This window comes from Tursiops truncatus, chromosome 12, assembly GCF_011762595.2.
Source record: "Tursiops truncatus isolate mTurTru1 chromosome 12, mTurTru1.mat.Y, whole genome shotgun sequence".
Lineage (NCBI taxonomy): Eukaryota > Metazoa > Chordata > Mammalia > Artiodactyla > Delphinidae > Tursiops > Tursiops truncatus.
In genome coordinates, this window is record NC_047045.1 from 75,583,648 (window position 1) to 75,596,408 (window position 12,761).

Consider the following 12,761-nt stretch of genomic DNA (forward strand, 5'->3'; position numbering starts at 1 on the left):
GAGCCTAATTCAGTATAGTATTCACTACATAGCATGCTTAAAAAATAACAACAAATAACTGTTCTCCGATTCTCGCCAGGAAGGAGTAAAAACTCATTCCTTTAAGAATTGTCATTTCTCTAACCATCATCCGTGGACACTTTAAATGTTAAGATGCCAGAAAGACAAAAGAAATCAGGTGTGATTATTTTCTTAATAAAATGTACCATCTGACCAGAAATCTGAACATGGAAAGAATAAAATATAACGAAGTGTGGTAAGAACTAAACTAAAGAAGTGAACGAAGTCTCTGGCTAATAAATAAAGAGTGATCAATTCTGTCTGGCCATGTTCAGTAATCATTCATTCATTTACCATTTGTTCATTTCTTTATTCCTCCTACCAACATGTATGGTGCTCAGTGACAGACAAACAGCGATGACTAAAGCTTCATCCTTGCCTTTGAGGAGCTTAGACTTTGAGGAAAGAAGGAAAGTGAAGAAATGACATGTGAGCTGCATCTTGAGAGGTGGGTACAAGCCAAGCAGAACATTTCTGGCCTAGGAAACAATGAAGAAGAGCAGAGATTGTGAAAGTCAATAGTGTCACGATGCCAAGGAGATCAGTGGTGGACGGACGGGGAAGAGAAACAGGAAAGACAGAAGAAGTGGTTAGAGGAAGAGGTAAGACTGATGGGTGGATGGGAGCAAGATTATAAAACTCCCACAGTGACATGACAATGGATTCGTATGTAGTTTCAAAGATAAATAAGAACTCTCCCAAGATCTATTAGCGGAGGAATGTTAAGATGAGTTTTGATTCTGAGTGTGTAAGTCCGAGGCAAGGCTGTGGTAAGAGCTCACTCAGGAAGTACATAGAATAGTCCAAAGCAGTTTGCATCAAAAGCCTACACTTGGAAACAGTGGGGATAGAGTTGAGGAGTGGATTGCTAAATTCACGAACCGACATGACGTGAGGCAGAAGGAGTTAAGAAATGATGTCTTTTCCAGTTGGGTGACTAGATAGATGCTGCTGCCTCAGAGGATACAGGAATGAGGAGCAAGTTCTTGGGATTAATGGTACATTAAGTTTGGGGTACGATGAGTCTGTGGGATCAGCTAGACATGTATGGAAATATAGCTCTTAGGTCCAGAAGAGACGACGAAGTTTATTGCACTGGTTTACATACTGTTGGCATAGAGTTGAAGCCCTATGAAAGGATGTATTTCATCCTGAAAGGGGCTGGACTAAGAAGAATGAGTTTTAAAAGGTTAAAGAAGGAGGAATCACAGTTGAAGAAAGAATAATCAGAAAGGAAGGAGGTGAAGCAGGGAAGTGTAGCATAAAACTGAAGGCAGGAAATGTTTCAAGAAAGAATTGGTGGTGGGCGGGGGATAGGACTGATGGTATTTTAGGGTACAAACTTGCAACGAGCAGTAAATAAGCCTTAGACATCTAATGCACGGTAAAATGAATATAAACAACAATATTGTACTAATTTTGTAATGTGATGAGTATCGCTACAGTGGCAATCAGACTACATTATATCAGTGTATCAAAGTAACAAGCTTAAATTTACCTTAATTTTACCTTAAATTTACACAATGTTGTGTGTCAAATACATTCAATTAAAAATAATTAAAAAAAAGAAGAAAGTGTTGGTCACAGTGTGGTCTGAATGCCTTCTTCATTAGATTTCACCTGGTTTGCCTCACATAAATGCAGATTCTTAGACCCCAACCCAGTCCTATTGAGTCAGAACCTCTGGGGGTGTGGCCAGGGAATTTACACTTAACAAGCACTCCAAGTAAGCCCTAGGCAAGCTTAAGTTTGGAATCATGGGTCTACTTTGTCAAAGGCAGAGCAAGGTAGCTGATGAGGCCTAAAAAGAGCTATTCATTAGAGGAGGTCTGCTGACCCTAAGTGAATAGTTCAGCAAGGGCTACGGAAACAGAAAACAGGACGCATTTGAGAGAAATACACTTATAATGAAAGAGGATTGTTAAATATTGTTAAAAAGTAGGCAGCGAAGGTAAGTAAATACGGTATGAATCCTGTAGAATGATCTATCTGGCTACAAGAAAAAACTGATTTTTTGTTTGTTTGTTTTGTTTAATGTAGTTTAATGATTTGGAATCGCTTTAGAATGTTTTTAGGCAGAGAAAAAGGAACTCACGAGGAAGGAGCCAAAGACAGAAGAAAAAGGAGAGAAATTACAGATGAATACAGATGATGGAGCGAGGAGGCACAGGAGGCAGGATCAGGGGCGCAGAGCAGGGATAGATGAATTCGATTTGAAACGTTATTTCCCAGTGAGGGCAGGGTGTCAGCAGGAATTTGGGAGGGACACAGATAGTACTTCTCAACTCTATTATTACCAAGTAATAGTAGCAAAAATCGACGACTGAGTCTCTGTTGAGGGCCTGACATGGCTGACTGGATGTATGTACATAGACGGCTCTAAAACAAAAGGCGATGTGAAGGAGGAGCAAATGATCAATGATTTCTGGTACAACCCTTCCTTAAAATTCAATTCTGCTTTTAGACCGTAAGATTTTTTATACTTTCCACCTTTTGGTTCAGGACATGTGGTCACCTTACTGACACTGCTCCTAATAGAAATGAATGGCAGATAAGCAAAATATCTCCATCTCCGAGTTGTAAACTTGGTTCAACTAAAGAGGTATCTGCTTGGAAAAAATGTCATGAGCAACATGTCTTTTAAAACTCTAGGAATCTTCCAAGACTGAACCAGGAAGAAATAGAAAATATGAACAGACCAATCACAAGCACTGAAATTGAAACTGTGATTAAAAATCTTCCAACAAACAAAAGCCCAGGACCAGATGGCTTCACAGGTGAATTCTATCAAACATTTAGAGAAGAGCTAACACCTATTCTTCTCAAACTCTTCCAAAATATAGCAGAGGGAGGAACACTCCCAAACTCATTCTACGAGGCCACCATCACCCTGATATCAAAACCAGACAAGGATGTCACAAAGAAAGAAAACTACAGGCCAATATCACTGATGAACATAGATGCAAAAATCCTCAACAAAATACTAGCAAACAGAATCCAACAGCACATTAAACGGATCATACACCATGATCAAGTGGGGTTTATTTCAGGAATGCAAGGATTCTTCAATATATGCAAATCAATCAATGTGATACACCACATTAACAAATCGAAGGAGAAAAACCATATGATCATCTCAATAGATGCAGAGAAAGCTTTCAACAAACTTCAACACCCATTTATGATAAAAACCCTCCAGAAGGTAGGAACAGAGAAAACTTACCTCAACATAATAAAGGCCATATATGACAATCCCACAGCCAACATCATCCTCAATGGTGAAAAACTGAAACCATTTCCACTAAGATCAGGAACAAGACAAGGTTGCCCACTCTCACCACTATTATTCAACATAGTTTTGGAAGTTTTATCCACAGCAATCAGAGAAGAAACAGAAATAAAAGGAATCCAAATCGGAAAAGAAGAAGTAAAGCTGTCACTGTTTGCAGATGACATGATACTATACATAGAGAATCCTAAAGATGCTACCAGAAAACTACTAGAGCTAATCAATGAATTTGGTAAAGTAGAAGGATACAAAATTAATGTACAGAAATCTCTTGCATTCCTATGCACTAATGATGAAAAATCTGAAAGTAAAATTAAGAAAACACTTCCATTTATCATTGCAACGAAATAATACCTAGGAATTAAATAAAATACCTAGGAATAAACCTACCTAAGGAGACAGAAGTCCTGTATGCAGAAAATTATAAGACACTGATGAAAGAAGCTAAAGATGATACAAATAGATGGAAAGATATACCATGTTCTTGGATTGGAAGAATCAACATTGTGAAAATGACTATACTACCCAAAGCAATCTACAGATTCAATGCAATCCCTATCAAACTACCACTGGCATTTTTCATAGAACTAGAACAAAAAATTTCACAATTTGTATGGAAACACAAAAGACCCCGAATAGCCAAAGCAATCTTGAGAAAGAAAAACGGAGCTGGAGGAATCAGGCTCCTGGACTTCAGACTATACTACAAAGCTACAGTAATCAAAACAGTATGGTACCAGCACAAAAAAATATATATAGATCAATGGAACAGGATAGGAAGCCCAGAGATAAACCCACGCACATATGGTCACCTTATCTTTGATACAGGAGGCAAGAATACACAATGGAGAAAAGACAGCCTCTTCAATAAGTGGTGCTGGGAAAACTGGACAGGTACATGGAAAAGAATGAAATTAGAACACTCCCTAACACCATACACAAAAATAAACTCAAAATGGATTAAGGACCTAAATGTAAGGCCAGACACTATCAAATTCTTAGAGGAAAACACAGGCAGAACACTCTATGACATAAATCACAGCAAGATCTTTTTTGACCCGCCTCCTAGGGAAATGGAAATAAAAACAAAAATAAACAAAGGGGACCTAATGAAACTTCAAAGCTTTTGCACAGCAAAGGAAACCATAAACAAGACCATAAGACAACCCTCAGAATGGGAGAAAATATTTGCAAATGAAGCAACTGACAAAGGATTAATCTCCAAAATTTACAAGCAGCTCATGCAGCTCAATATCAAAAAAAACAAACAACCCAATCCAAAAATGGGCAGAAGACCTAAATAGACATTTCTCCAAAGAAGATATACAGATTGCCAACAAACAAATGAAAGAATGCTCAACATCATTAATCATTAGAGAAATGCAAATCAAAACTACAATGTGATATCATCTCACACCGGTCAGAATGGCCATCATCAAAAAATCTAGAAACAATAAATGCTGGATAGGGTGTGGAGAAAAGGGAACCCTCTTGCACTGTTGGTGGGAATGTAAATTGATACAGCCACTATGGCAAACAGTATGGAGGTTCCTTAAAAAACTAAAAATAGAACTACCATATGACCCAGCAATCCCAGTACTGGGCATATACCCTGAGAAAACCATAATTCAAAAAGAATCATGTACCACAATGTTCATTGCAGCTCTATTTACAATAGCCAGGACATGGAAGCAACCTAAGTGTCCACTGATAGATGAATGGATAAAGAAGATGTGGCACATATATACAATGGAATATTACTCAGCCATAAAAAGAAACGAAATTGAGTTATTTGTAGTGAGATGGATGGACCTAGAGTCTGTCATACAGAGTGAAGTAAGTCAGAAAGAGAAAAACAAATACCGTAATGCTAACATATATATATGGAATCTAAAAAAAAAAAAAAAAAAAGGTCATGAAGAACCTAGGGGCAAGACGGGAATAAAGACGCAGACCTACTAGAGAATGGACTTGAGGACATGGGAAGGGGGAAGGATAAGCTGGGACAAAGTGAGAGAGTGGTAGTGTATATATGGACATATATACACTAGCAAATGTAAAATAGATAGCTAGTGGGAAGCAGTCGCATAGCACAGGGAGATCAGCTCGGTGCTTTGTGACCAGCTAGAAGGGTGGGATAGGGAGGGTGGGAGGGAGGGAGACGCAAGAGGGAAAAGATATGGGGATATATGCATATGTATAACTGATTCACTTTGTTCTAAAGCAGAAACTAACACACCATTGTAAAGCAATTATACTCCAATAAAAATGTTAAGAAAAAATATAAAATAAAATAAAATAAAATTGTAAGAAAAAAAAAATCTAGGGATGTGATAGGGACTTCCCTGGCGGTCCAGTGGTTAAACTCTGAGCTTCCACTGCAAGGGGCACAGGTTGGATCCCTGGTCGGGGAACTAAGATCCCGCATGCTACGCAGCACAGCCAAGAAAAAAAACAAAACAAAACAACCCTCCGGCCCCAAGACTCTAAGGATGTGATATATTTCAAGGCAGGGATCTGCAGTAGAATGTTCTCAAAGACAGACAACTTGCACTCAGAATCACCTACTACTTCTCAACTCTATTACTTCCAGAGAGTAAAGAAGTGATTCTCAACCTAGGACCGGTACTGGGTCACTTAGGGGTGCTTTCCATCCACACGTGCCACTGCTAACTCTCTCCCCACCTTCTCCCCGCCCTCTGTGCCTCCCCAGATGACTAGGATTTGCTTCTCTGGTCAGGAGCCACCTCTCTGAAGAAACTGTCTCATAACCAAAGTATTTTGAGAATTTTTATTCTTTTTTGTTTGTTTGTTTTGTTTTTTGCGGTACGCGGGCCTCTCACTGTGTGGCCTCTCCCGTTGCGGAGCACAGGCTCCAGACGCGCAGGCTCAGCGGCCATGGCTCACGGGCCCAGCCGCTCCACGGCATGTGGGATCTTCCCGGACCGGGGCACGAACCCGTGTCCCCTGCATCGGCAGGCGGACTCTCAACCACTGCGCCACCAGGGAAGCCCCTTTATTCATTTCTAATTGCTTAAAATGGATACCATCACTTCTATTACAGTTTCTATAAATCAATGTTTCTCTCTCAAATGAAAATCTAGTCATGACACCATCACTTTTCCTCTGTCATACAAATGCTTAGAAGTATTTTCACGATGGTCGGTTCTTGATAATAATATCTGTATTTCATTAATTATAATAAAAATCCCTACATTTGATCAGTGTATAAAGGCATGCTGAGGTGCATTACCTTATATTGTTTTAAAAAATGTGTATTTAGAAAATTATGTTCACGTTCCACAATATATAGGATTGAAAGGGAACAGAAAACATGCATTGCAATATGTTATCATAATTCATAATTCCATTCAAGATAATACTTTTCTAATTAGCTTTATAAGTACAATTTGTACTCTGTCTCTAGGGCATTTCAAGGCATTAGCCTTGAAAAATAATTCCAATAACTGTTACATACAACCCACTCACATGTCTCTCATATGTCAGACAAAATTCACTTGAGCGTCAGTCAGTGAATGACAGTTTTTGAGCAGCTACTGGGTATAAAGTTCGGGGTACATATTCTACCAATGACCATGGTACGGGCTTAGGATTTACCATGACCTTGGCCATCCTGCTTTAGTGTCCCAGATGGAAAGGACAGTCTACAATCAATAAACCCACTGGAACAGGACTGAAGAATGGCTCACTGCACTGCTGTCCATCTTGGTTTGACCCCAATAAGAATGTCCTCTCAGGAACCTCTCCCACTTGACCAGCTTCCTGTCTTCAGGTCTGATAGGATTTGAAGGCTGACTATGCTTCGGGATGGGGTTTTAAAGAAAACTCATGACATCATCAGGGTTTTGTGTGGACCTGGAGGCTGGGAGGGTACTTCACTCAGTGTCTGCTTCCTTCTTACCCTTGTTCGAACTTCCTGGTATTATTAATGCTCACCTTCCTGCTCCTCATGGGAAGTTCCCTGGAAAGCTGGAACTGTGAATTTCCACTTCGGGTTTTCCCTTTCCACTTCTAGTTGCCAGACTGAGCTTGTTGCCTTGCACAAAGTCGGGTACTATTTAAATGCCTGCTAAACGTTAATAATTAGTGTTCTAACTAAAATATTGCTTATTTTGTTAACATATTTTAATTTAATTTATTTGATATTAAATGTATACTTAAATTTTCCTCTAGGTCCAACATTTGCAAATGATCTGTTTGCTAAGGACTAAAATTCATTCATTTTCTTGGTTCAAAATTCACTGACAAAAATGATCAAAAGATCCAAAGCACAAAGGGATATAAGTAAACACTGTTCCATTGGATATTGTCTACAGTAGCCAAATATTTTACCGGATTAGTAACCCTGTATAACATTGAAGGAATTCCAATAGTCAGAGCAGTTAGTGCAATATGTCAAGGGCATCGTGACGTGGAAATGCCTGTTCATACAGTCTATTAGGGGCAAGTTCCTCTTTCAGATGAACGTGTAAATCTTAGTAAAGTCAGGGAGGGTGAACGCTTAAGTGGTTCTCCTTTCTCATTTTTTAAAAAATGTATTCGACTACAAATAGCAAAATACATTGTGTGTGTGTTGGGGGGAGCGGATGTGAACTGAGAGAAGGTGTGGGATAAGGCCCCCATACATCATCCTTGAGCTATTAAACTTGGTATTTGCAGGACGAGGATCATTCTTCTTTAAGAGAAATGTCCCACATTTTTTTTCATCATTTCTTTAAAGGAAATCCTTGGGTGAAGCATCATAATAGTTTTATTTATCACTGTAAGAAGTTTGAGCAACACTCCTTTTGGTAGCATACAGGGTTATAATTGAAAATAGGTGTTTACAGACATCACATGTCTGGGTAAGTTTAGCAAGCCCGGTGAATCTGTAAGTCCCTACACTCTGGTTCCCCTTTCAGAGTCCAGTGTGTTTCCTGCACACCTGACCTTTCTTGAGGAGGATTCTACTATGAAATCCAGTTGTCCAGCTTCTTAATATTGTCACGTGAATACGTACATATACACATATATATCTACATATTTCATATATATACCTCACTACTTTCCTTCAAACAAATTTAGTAGATCCATAAACCAAAACAAAAAAATTCATATTCTCAATATAAGAGAACCAAAAGTACCATTAATAAGTTCTATTCATCAGTAGGGATTTGTCTGGGGGATGTTATGGTATAAGAAAAATATTTTTTAAAAACAAAATGAAAATTCCTGATGTAATGTTATTCTAACTGAGAAAAAATCATGAAGTAAACATTTGTATAACGCACTAAGTTGCCATTTTAGACATAACCTTCTATATTTTACACATACTACTGAAAACCTTTATACTAGTCAGTGACCAAAACCTACTGACATACATAAAACAGAAACAACCTTCTCTCACACAAAAACCCTCCCAGCCCCTGAAACATGAGTAGATTTTTATTTATTAAAGGAACGCTTTCACCTACAAAGCTGTGAACTGGCCGTGACTGAATTTCAGTTTCAGAAGGAGCCCATCCTTTAAATAGCAGATGATGGACTAACAGGATCTTTCCACTGAATCTTTTTCTGAATCTCTCTCCTGTGTCTCAGGCTCTCTACTGTAACCATACTCCTTGTATGATGCATCCAGTCCCAAGACAAGTGGATACTGAACCATAACAAAGTCCATTAACCTTTTCATCCAGCTCCACAGGCCCAGCAGGAGACAAGAAAACAAACCGACAAATAAGTCTGAGGAGTCCACGGCCAACTATCTCCCCACACCAGTCATCTCCACGTAACACTGGCCAACACAGTTATGGATTAAAGCTCCGGCATCCATCCCCCATGTAACATGAAAGCTACGCCCAAGGGAAGAAACTCAAGGAGATGCCTGCCTTGTGACACTGCAGTTACAATCGGGGAGCTCTGCGTCCACACAGCCGTCCTCTGCCATCCTCAGGGCACACGGATCTTCCGCCACCACCATGAAGTTTCCACTTGCAAAAGTCAGGTTTGCAGAGCAAAAGGCTAAATCCTGCGTGGGGATGAAAGTTTCCCCAGTCTGTGTATGGAAGTATGAAAATGCTCACTCCAGACAAATGTTGGTAAGTCTCTGCCTGACAATATGACACTGAGCAGTGAGTGACAAGTGGTCATGTTTCTAAATAAAACCTACATTCATTAACATGTGCCAGGCTTGATCTCCTGGAATGTAGGCCACGAGTGTAAGAAGGGAAAAGGCTCAGGGTAATCTGCTAGGAGGGGGAGGCTCCAGGTCTAAAGAAAGAAGGGTATCAAAAATAAGACCGGCTGCAGACACTCTGCCATTCTGGAAGGACCTTCGACTTTTCTCGCAGGCAGTTTAAGTTGGAAAAGATATTTGCAAAGATAAATGTACCAAATGCAAACAAGCAAAACCTCTACAAGTGCGGCGGCAAACTGTAGTAGCAAAAAGGAGCAACTGCTTTTTTCCTTCAGTCTGATTTGCCAGTTAAGTGGTGTTAAGTAGGAGTTTTAGGGGCTGTTTGGGAAGATGGGATGGACAAGATACTCTGTGGCAAAGTGCTTGCTCTTCACCTTTAAATAGACTATTTGAAAATGAAAAGTAATGAAGAAATACTATTCTCCCCTTACATGAACCTTTGTCTTTTTAAAAATAATGATAGGGCTTCCCTGCTGGCGCAGTGGTTGAGAGTCCGCCTGCCGATGCAGGGGGACGCGGGTTCATGCCCCGGTCCGGGAAGATCCCACATGCTGCGGAGCGGCTGGGCCCATGAGCCATGGCCGCTGAGCCTGCGCGTCCGGAGCCTGTGCTCCGCAACGGGAGAGGCCACAACAGTGAGAGACCTGCGTACCGCAAAAAAAAAAAATGATATAAAGTGACAAAAATAACATGTTCATTTTAAGGTAATTTTAAAAAGGATCTGTTCATTTGCTTGGTGGAATCTCAGATAACTTTTTTTCTTTTGTGAATTTCAAGAGTTTCTAAATTTTCTGCACTGACTCTATATAAATTTCATAATTTAAGCTTGTAAAGAAAATAAGCTCCCAAATTACCCATTACTGGTAATTTAATAAAAAATGACTAATGCTGTCTGCTTTAAATCCCTTTTGGATTTTAACATACATACACACAAATAAGTTACAAATAAATAAATAGATAATGAACATTTGCTAAGTTTTTTTTTTTTTTTTGAAGGCCAATATGATGAATTGCAACTAAAATAAAACAAAGCATTTGGTTCTGGTTGTGTGAGTTGACTGCTTTTAAAATAGTAATACATTTTCTTTATAAAAGAAACAAACCTGCATTTTACATTTAAAAAATTCCAGAAAACTTGGTTAAAAATAAAATTATTTTAAAAATCCTGCTACTTAAAGATATACTATTGTGAATTCTTTATAAAACAATCACTCCACTGATATATTATTTTTATCAGGAATGTAAATATGTAAATTTGGTTAAAGGAATATATTGGTCATAATTCCATAACAGTAGACAAATTTGCTTGTTCTTGATTATGACTAAAATTTAAAAAACTTAGATCTTTAAAATTTTTTATTGCCATTATTTCCTTAGTTTAATTCCCTTTTACTTTATATAGTTTTTCCCATGGGTTAATTTTTCTTTCCATGTTCATTATCCTTAGCACAATATATTTATTCTAATGAATTAAACATAAGGCAAGGCTTTAAAGACACAATTATTGTAGTACCGAAAAAATGGCAATAATATCAATTTCCATCAATAGGGAAAATACTGGATAAATCACGTTGTATAAATGGAACGTGGAATGTTCTGTGGAATGAACTGTGGAATGCCCTGCAGCCGTCTAAAATAATAAGACTGGCACATATAGCATTTTATAGTATACATGGTCCTTTCCCCTATGTTGTCTCATCGGAGATGTGGCAGTTGTTTTAATGAACACTTTGAAAATGAGGACTATAGGGTTCAGAGAGGTTATACAGTTAAGCCCTAGGTCACACAGCTGGAACAAGGTGAGCTAAACCTAGGACTCTTGATTAGTTCTTAGTCATTTCCTTGCTTGCTGCATCAAAGAATTCCTGATTCTGGCTTGACTTTTCTGAATGGATCACCATGAGGTGATACCAGCCACAAATTCCAAGAATTAAGTTTTCTTTTTCCTCTTGTTTGGGCAGAACTCCCATTAGACTGAAACCCCTTCTGAGGGCAGCTGCGACCACTTTGCAAAGCCTTCCTTGTACTGCACAAGCCTCTAAACTCCCTCTGGGATGACAGCTGACATTTGTTGATTGAGCACTTCACTGTGCTAAGTGGTTTACAGGTACCACCTCATTTAATCCCCCTGATAACCTTTCACACCGTGTAATTGAAGCACTAAGAAGATAAGTAATTTGGCAAACATCACAGTGTAGGTGAAGCAGAAACACCTTATAATTCAGGCAAAAGCCCTAAGCCCAGGCTCTGCTATATTCTTATCTGTATGTAGGGCACATTTCAAACACTATGTCTCAGACTGAGAAACTCAACAAATACTGGAGTGACAACTATATGCAAAGAACTATGTTAGGTTCTGGGATTACTGTGGTGATCAAGTTAGATACTTACATTTCAATAGAGGAAAGAAACTTTAAACAATCTATCACACGAGATATTTATTATAATCAAGAGAAATGCTATGGACTTTGTACAGAAAGCCTACTTAGCAGAAGAGAAGAATCTAATCTAATCTAATCTAGAGAAAAGGAGGAGCATGAAGAAGAATTAGGGGCTGGCCTGGCCAGACAGAGGAGAGAGAGCAGGAAGAAGTAGCAGAAAGGGGAAGGCCCTGAGGTGAGGAACCACGTGTATCCCCACTTTACCTTTTACCCTTATTTGGATGGGAACCATTTTCTTTTTCATCCCAGAGTGGTGTCTGCAAACTATGTCTGGCCACCTGTTTTGGTAATAAAATGTTACTGGAACCTGTTGCTTCTCTACACACTGTCTAAGGCTGCTTTTGTGATTCAATGGAAGAGGGCTTTGTCAGGGACTGTTCAGCCCACACCGCCTAGATTATTTACCATATGGCCCCAAGCAGAGAGTTCGCCAGCTTCTGCCCTGTAGCAACATGCAGAGGAAGTACTTCATAAACAGGAGGCATTCCATAGTTTTAAAAAATTATATTTGTTTTTACTTCTATACAGTGTTTAAGGGAATTATAATTAAAACACAGATTAAAAACAACCAGTCATAAGGGACCACATACTGTACGATATCGTGTATATGAACTGTCCAGAGTCGGTAAATCTAAACAGGCAGGAAGTGGATTAGTAGTTGCCTGGGACTGGAGGAAAAGGAGGGAGGGCAGAAAGGAAACAAGGGGTTAAAGTTTTTATTTGGGGGTGACGAAAATGTTTTAAAATTGATTATGGTGACGGATGCACAGCTCTGTAA

General features: G+C 39.1%; 1 protein-coding gene across 4 annotated transcripts in view; it reads right to left on the reverse strand.

The window, feature by feature from the left end:
- Nucleotides 1–12,761, reverse strand: part of SYNE1 (spectrin repeat containing nuclear envelope protein 1) — a 457,027-nt gene that overhangs the window by 44,083 nt on the left and 400,183 nt on the right. The window lies entirely within an intron of this gene.